This window comes from Panthera tigris, chromosome C1, assembly GCF_018350195.1.
Source record: "Panthera tigris isolate Pti1 chromosome C1, P.tigris_Pti1_mat1.1, whole genome shotgun sequence".
In the NCBI taxonomy this organism is placed as follows: domain Eukaryota; kingdom Metazoa; phylum Chordata; class Mammalia; order Carnivora; family Felidae; genus Panthera; species Panthera tigris.
The window spans coordinates 154,281,462-154,290,618 of record NC_056667.1 but is presented as its reverse complement, the minus strand read 5'-3'; positions in this window follow the sequence as shown (position 1 = coordinate 154,290,618).

The following is a 9,157-nucleotide window of genomic DNA, read 5'->3' as shown; positions in this document are numbered from 1 at the left end:
GTACCTATGACTCTCTTCCCTTTGGGGGACGACTTGCTACACTAGATGAGGTTCTCTGACTCACATAAGCGCAAAGCAAACAAGTGAAGCAAGAGGAGTAATAGGAGAGGGAGATGAGAGAAAAGCTTGCAGAGAAGTGTCAGCCAGCAACTGAGTATAAGAGAAGAGGAATCCCCTGAGAAACCAGAGGGAGAAAGGAGGGATTTGTATTGAGGAAGCCTGCTCTGTACAGTAGTCCCCCGCTTATGCACCTGGGATACATTCCAAGCCCCCCATGGATGCCTGAAACCATGGATAAAACTGGAACCTATATATACTCTCTTTTTCCTTTACATAAATACCTATGATAAAGCTTCACTTATAAACTAGGTACAGTAAGATTAACAATAATAACTAATAATGAAATAAAACAATTATAACAATATACTGTAATACAAGTTATGTGAATGTGCTTTCTCTCAAAACATCTTATTTATTCACTCTTCTTCTTCCTGTGATGATGCCAGAGAATAAAATGTCTACATGATGAGATGATGTGAGGTGAATGATACAAATACTGTGATGCAGCATTAGGCTGTTATTGACCTTCAGACAGTATGTCAGGAGGAAGGTCACCTATCTGCTTCAGGACCTCGGCTGACCACTGGTAACTCAAACTGCAGAAAGCAAAACCGTGGAAAAGAGGGACTACTACTTTGAAAATGCAAATTAGAAGAGAAAAAATACTCTTATTTATTTCACAACCACTCTGTGCCTTGAATCAATTCAAGATACAAAAGAGTTTGCCTTCCTACTGATTATATCATTTTTTAAATTGCACTTCTTGCCATTTTTCTTTTATTCAAAAATATTAATTGGATGTCTGTTACATGCCAGGAACTATTCTCAGTAGAGAAATAAAAAAAAAGCAAAAAAATATTCTTCACACTCGTGCAGCTGAATTTCTAGCGGGAAAGACACAGGAATAAACAAATAGCAAAACAACCAAAAAGGATGTCAGATGGCATAAATACTATGAATGGAAACAAAGCAGGTCAAGGAGATGGAGAGTGAGACGTACATGGAAAGTTATTATTTTCATTGGGCTATTCAGGGAAACTAACTTATCCCAAGATTAATGTATGCTGATGGCAAGAAATTTTAACAAAGATGAACAAAAGGAAAAACTGAAATATCTTTTACTTTATGACCCAGGCATAGATAGCCTCTGTTAATACTGTATTACAAAGAACATCCCTAATTATTTCATGAGGCTAATTTCAAATGTCAGTCAATAACAATGCAAAATTAGTACTGTGATCTACACTGTCATAATTTTTTCTAGTAAGATATTACCACTGGCATTAGATAAGAATAACCATATCTTGAAATATTCATTAATATTGGTTATTGTCATTCATAAATATATGATAAATCTGATTTCTCTATTTTTAGTTTTTGTCATCAGAATAATCATGCTATGTTGTCTTTAAAATATAGATAGTACTCATTTTGTGATGGAATCTATGTTCCTCCAAGTAAAAGAACTATTATAAAGGACAGAGGGTATATATTTTCTCACAGTAAGCTACAACTGTAGTATGCTGCCATATATCAACAGTGCATGTGGAGCACAAAACCTCTGTTGCTCTTGGCAGAGGGTTTGGCACATTTTAAATATTTTTTACAGATTAATTGAGATATAACTGGTATACAACAAACTGTGTACATATAGCTGTACAATTTGATAAGTTGTGACATTTGTGTCAACCCAAGCAATTTTCACCACAAGCAAAATAATGAACATTTTTATTATTCTCGAAGTTTCTTTTGGCCCTTTCGTGATCTAAATCTCATCATACATCCTCACCCACTCCCCAGGAAAACATCTGTTTGCTTTCTGTTGCTCTAGATTTGTTTCCAATTTCTAGAATTTTATATAAATTGAATAACAATATCCACTTTTTTGGGTGTACTTTCTTTCATTCCTCACAATTATTTTGGGATTTATTCAAGTGGCTGAATGTACCAATAATTTGTTTCTTGTTGTTAAATATGAATATAATACAATTTGCTTATCCATTCTTTGATTAATGGACATTTGGATTGTTACCAGTTTTGGCCATTATTACAAATGAAGTCGTTATGAAAATTAATGTAAAAATATTTTTGTGGTTGTATTTTTCATTTGTGCCGAGTAAGTATCTAATGGCTGGGTGGTATAGTAGGTATGTGTTTAAGTTTTCTAAAAATAGCCAAACTGTTTTTCAAATTGGTTACTTCACTGTATGTCCCCACCAGCAGCCTTATCCTCTGCCCAATCCTCGGTTTTGGAGTCACCTTAGCTTAACCGTCATGGCACCTCCACTGCATATGACACAGTTCACACCATATAGGAATTGAGACACTTCAGAGAAATATCAAGGTCAGTTTCAGACCAACTGAGAAGATACACCTCTACCCAGTTCATTTTATCGTAATCATGCTTCAGGTTGATGCTAGGAAACTTCTGAGAGAAACCTCTACTCAGGAGCTGAAAGATCTGGAATAGTGGAATATTTTACCCTCAACTTATCTAATCTTCCTTGGTGCTCCCCCTAACAAACAATGAAAGCTGGACATGAAAATTCCAGAAACACAAGTCTGATGACTTCTTGCTCTCCTCACTTTCTCTTCTTTCCTTTCCCCAAATCACACATAGACGTGAAAGGAGTTATGTCATTGTACTTTACCCCAAGATTCTGAAATGACACGTTGCCTAAAGGCTCTGCTGCATAACACAAAGCATTCTCTTGAAGCCATATCCGCACCTCCTTCTAATAGTACCCTGAATCAGAGACAACCACTATCATGAGTGTGGTGTATATGTTTCCTAATAATATTTTATACTTTACCATACATATAATACATGAATAATATATATACATATACATTAGTAATATAATAAATTATCGCATGTGAGAATTTAAAAATTTTTTATTAAGACATTTCAAAAATACACAAAGGTAAAGGAGTTAGACGTCCTTTTTCTGTTCTTTTAATGATTACTAATAACAACTCATAACCATACTTACATTCATATTTTAGTAAAACATTCTACAGGAAATCAGCATATCAGTCCCCTGAAGAAAAGGATATTAACAAGCTTTAACCTTTCTTTGAACTCCCACTTCCTATCTCAAACCATGTGAAGTATGAATGAATTTGTTATCTTATTTTAGAATACTTTATTTTTTTCAATGTGTTTTATGATATGTTGCTCACCTTTCTTTCTAGAATACCACTCCTGCTGCCTAGGGTTATTTTTCTTCTTGGTACAATACGTTATCGATGACAGCCTGTGGAGTGAGTGAAGAACAAACACTTTAGAAACATGTTCATTTTTTAAGCTAGTTTTTAAACTTCTTGCAAAAGAATAAAAATTTCTAAGCTATTGTTCTAAATAATAGAAATTATACTGGAGTCTTCATAATTGAGGCGAAAAGGATAGTTCTGATAAGAATAATTTCAATACACATATTTTAAACTTTAGTGTTTTGGTTTTAATTTAAATTCAGTTAAACCTGAAATATTTATAATAAATCTAATGAATGAACCATTGTAATCTTAAAATCTAGTCACATATTCTGACTTCTCATATTTTTCTAAATGTTTCATAATTTTAACAAACATAAAAGTTTACATTTATAAATGCAGAGAGGACTTTTCATGGACATTAAATGGCAAGAAAACAGCACAGGAAATTTATTACTTTCAATCATGCAGAAAAATGTCTTTGTCTTAAGACTCATTTTAACTTGATTAGTGGGAAGACAGGATTCCGCTTAACACACTGTGTTGTAAATATTCTGAATGTCTAGCTTCTTTTAGTAGTGAAGAGAAATAACTCACAGCACGGTACCCAGATAAACAGAAATGCTTTAGATCCTAGTGATTTCTATCATAGTTTTCCTTTGATTTAAAGTGATTCTGTGTATAAGAGATGCTATCTTTGTTGTCACTTTTGTTTCCCTTTTGAGAGGTCTTATTTTATTGTCTTAATAGCAATAAGCTGTTTTGATATGTGTGTGTGTGTGTGTGTGTGTGTGTGTGTGTGTGTGTGTGTGTAATAACTTAATAGTTTGGACACAGAAGTCCAGGTTCAAAGATATTGTTCCTCAGTACTTTGAAGATATTCCATTGTCTTCTGACATAATTATTGCTGAGGTAAATCCTACTTGTAATATGATTGTCTTTTCTGTAGAGGAAATCTGTAATTTTACTTGAAAATGTTTTAATATTTTTCATTGTTCTTAATGGTATGAAGTCATTCTATTATCTGCTTCTTTAAAGTTTCTTAGATACATGTTATAGCTCCTTACTATACCTTAATTTCTCTTTCACAGGCACTATCTTTTGTTGAATTGTAGAAATCTACATAATTTTATTATCAAAGTCTTCAGTTATGTCCAATTTACTACTGAATTAATGTACTGATTTGTAAAAATAATGGGTAATTAATGTTAAAAGTTAATGGCTTTTTTTTTAATTTTTAAAATTAATGGTTACTTTCCAAAAATAATTTTTAGTGTTTTTCACATTCATCTGTTCTCTTACAGTCACTTGCCAATTTCATAGACACCCTTTGAAGAGTAAGTTTGTTTTAAAACTCCTTCAAAGTACTTTAGTGATCTGAATGTTTTTTCTCAGGTATGACTTGTCCACTCATGGGTGTGCTAACTCTTTTTCATGGCAATGGATTTTTCATTTGCTTTGTTATTTTTGTTTCATAGCTCATTTTGCATTGTTTCCTAGCATACTCATCTCTCCCTTTTAGAAGGTCTCATGATGGATTTAGAACAGTCTCTATGGAGTGTACAAATGAGCCCTTACATTATTAGTGAGGAGCTGCACAGAATATCCCAGAACCTATACCCTGTACAGTGAAGGCTCAGTTCTGGACATACTCTGCCTTAACCAAGTGAATGTCAGATAAAGTCTAACTTGAACTTAAAGTATATATATATATATATATATATAAAAACAAACAACAACTATGTCACCCTCTGAGCATAGGTGGAGAATTTGGTTCCACATCTTGGTCTGGTTGCAGCCTCTGATCTTATAGAGTTCTAGTCTTTCATCATTTGCCTAGTTTTGTTCTTTCCTCTCTGGTCTTTCAAACTTCTTTTGGGGTCCGTCTTCATGTCCCTGGCTCTTAAATGCTGAATCATCCTAGAGCTCTGTCTTTAATTCTTAATTCTATTCTATCTACACTCTGTGCCTTATGACCCAATAAAATTTCATGAGATTAAACAATGTCTACATTTTGTTAGCTACCAAATTCTTATCTGCAGCATCAATTGCTTCCTGAACTCTCAACTCAAACATTAATATTCCCACTTAATAACTTCAAGTTGATGTCTAACAAACATCTCACCTTAACATTTCCAAATCTGAGCTTCTACTTTTCCCCCTCGAACCTGCTCCTCTTACAATCTTCTTCATTTCAGTATAGCAGCTCCATTTTGTAATTATTCAAATGAAATAACATGGAGATACCCCCAAGTATTTTATTTTTTACACAAACATACAGTGATCTCCCAGCAAGCCCTCTGTAAACGTTACCTTCAAACTGTATCCAGATGAAACTAATATCTTCTACCTTCTATCTGCCACTCTATCTATGACACCATTATCTTTCACCCAAATCCTGAAATATTCTTCTAATTGACCTCTTATTTCTGTCCTTGTTTCACTTGGTCCGTTCCCAACATAGCTTCCAGGACAATTATTTCAAAACATAAGTCACATCATATCATTTGTCAGTTTAAAGCCCTCCAATGGCTTCCCATCTAATTCAAATAAAAAACAAACAACTTTGTTGATTTCTGTTTATGATCATGTCCCGTTTCTATTCCATAATTTTCTCTTACTACTTTCCTCCTCAATAATTCCTCTTATACCAAAATATTGCTGTTCCTCAAACATGCTAGGTCTTTACCCCTCATTTTCCCTTTGCGTAGAGGACTTCCTCCACCTCCAATATTCACATGGCTTATCCCCTTACTTTGTTTTTTGATATTTCTTGAAAGGTCACTTTCTCAGTGAAGCTTTTTCAATGTGACTTCCCACACTCAGACATTTCTTATCCTTTTTCCATGTATTATTATTCTTTCATATTTATCACTATCTAAAATACTACATATTTTACTTAATTCTCTTGTTGCATTTTCCTCTCCTCTGTTAAAGTGTAAACCACATGAGAGTTGGCAGGGGTGTGTTTGTTTTATTCACTTCTATATCCAAGCACCTATAATTAAGCCTCGCCAAAAAAATAAAAATAAATAAAACAAATATGATGATAAAATGATTAAAATGGTAAATGTTATGTGTATTTTACCACAATAAGCAAAATGTTATGTAAAAAAAACCATGAGTCTTATACAAATATAAAATAACTATATGTCAAATATTATAAAAAGTTATGACTGGTTCAAAAAACATTTGAGGGACACCTGGGTGGCTCAGTCAGTTAAGCATCTGACTTCAGCTCAGGTCATGATCTCGTAGTAGGTGGGTTTGAGCCCCACATTGGGCTCTGTGCTGACAGCTCAGAGCCTGGAGCCTGCTTTGGATTCTATGTCTCCCTCTCTCTCTGCCCCTCCCCAGCTTGCACACTGTGTCTCTCTCTGTCTCTCAAAAATAAAAATGTTTAAAAAACAAACAAACAAAAACATTTGAAAAAATATATACATTTCTGATCAATAAAAGAGATGTTAGACTAAGATTTCTGGATTGAATACAAAATTTTTTAATACCCAACAGAATTCAAAAATCATATTCTTTTAGGTTATCTGTTCCATTATCTGGAATTTACTTGTACCTTTACAAAAGAAAATCTGTACGTTAACCTTCACTCCTATAGAGATGAGTATTGTCTAGAGAAAAAGGGCATTGAAAACAACTCAGGATCTTTCCTATGAAGTTCACACTATCTAAAACATTTATGTCATGTTAACTAACTGGAATTTAAATAAAAACTAACTAAATAAATAAAGTAGCTGCAAATCTAAATACATACATACATACATTTATGTCAACTGCATTTTACCTATACAAACTTAGAGAAGGCTAAACAGTTATTCTAATTTGACATTCCTCCCATATGAAACACAGAATGTGTATTTCATTGGTTCCAATAATCATTTTAAGCTAACTAGAAATAGAAGCATATCAATCAAACCTAATTTTTCTAGCATCTCCCTTTTTATACGCCAACACAAATTTATGATTTTCCAGGAGCTCTATGGAAAATTTCAAAGGCAATTTCAGTTGTGAAAAACATTGTGAAATTTGGGGCACCTGGGTGGCTTAGTCAGTTGAGTGTTTGACTCTTGATTTCAGCCCAGGTCATGATCCTTAGATCACAGGCTCAGACCCCGTGTCAGGCTCCACACTCAGCATGGAGCCTGTATAGGATTCTCTCTCGCTCTCTCTCTCTCTCTCTCTCTCTCTCCTGCCCCTCTCCCATACTCATGCACTCTCTCTCTCTCTCTAAAGTCAAAGAAATGAAAAGGAAAGGAAAGGAAAAAAGAAAAGAAAAGAAACAAAAAGAAAAGAAAAAGAAAAATACTATGAAATTTTAATTTTATATTTTCTAAATTTAGGGTTAAAACTTAAAAGTCAAAAATCAAGAGTATTCAAACAAGATTTGTAACTGGATAATACTGATCATGGTTGACAGAAAAATAATATTCTGTGTCTATGTAATGAAAGGGACAATAAAATATTTTAAGATAAATCCAAAGGACAACAGGATTTTAAGGAAACAGCACATTTACAAGCAAGAAAAAAGTTGTTCTTTTTTTTTACTTATTTATTAGTAAAGTTTTTTGTTTAACAACAGGATATAATAAAGTCAACATAAAAAAAAACAATTATACTACAAAGATATAAATCTGATAATGGACACACTATATAGAAGATAGAGAGTGACATTTATATCTTTTGTTAAGACCCTAAGACAAAATAACATTTTAACAGACTGAAAGCATTCATATAATACTTAGATTAATATAATAATTTATAGCAAAAATTTTAAACACCTTTTTTTAAAAAAAGTAGTTATATTTATGTCATTATTGTTCCTAGTATAATTCTACTCCTCCATATCAACTGAGATTTTTCACCAAAGTAATAACTTCTATTCATAGAAAAAACAGAGGCAATAAAGTAAAAGCTGTCATATACAAGTATGCTAGCTGACTAGCAAAGCTTATAAGTACACATAACACAACTTTATAATAGAGTTATGCCTTTTTACTCATCTTAAAGCAGCAAAAATGATAAACATATTCAAAAAAATTACTCAACAGTACTGCCACTCTTAGCATATAAGACCAAGAAGCAAAAATATATAATTTTAAACTTATCTTTTAACAGTCCATGTTGGAACAGCAGAAGATGGCAGCGTAGGAGGACACTGGGCTCACCGCGCCTCCTGCTGATCACTTAGATTCCACCTACACCTGCCTACATAACCCAGAAAACCACCAGAAGACTAGCAGAACGGAGTCTCTGGAGCCAAGTGCAGAGGAGAGGCCCACGGAAGAGGCTAGGAAGGCGGGAGAGGCGGTGTGCTCTGCACGGACTGGCGGGAGGGAGCCGGGGGGGAGGGGAAGAGCCCCCGAGTCTGGCTTGCAAAAGCAGAGGGGCCAGACAGAGGGTGTTCCAACAGCAAGCGTGACTTAGAATCTGGGAGGTCATAAGTTAACAGCTCTGCTTGGAAAGCAGGAAGGCTGGAAGACAAAGGGAGGGAGAGTTGCTGAGCCCCAGGACGACAGAGCTCAGTTTGGCAGGGAACAAAGGCGCTCGCCAGCGCCATCTCCCTCGCCCAGCCCCCAGTCAAAATCCCAAAGGGAACCGGTTCCTGCCAGGGAACTTGCTTGCTCCACGCAAACACCCAACTCTGTGCTTCTGCGGAGTCACCGCTCAGGCAGCGGGTCTGACTCCCTCCCGCTGCCACAGGGCCCCTCCTGAAGTGGATCACCTAAGGAGAAGCGAGCTAAGCCTGCCCCTCCTGCCCCTGTGCACCTTGCCTACCCACCCCAGCTAATACGCCAGATCCCCAGCACCACAAGCCTGGCAGAGTGCAAGTAGCCCAGATGGGCCACGCCACCCCACAGTGAATCCCGCC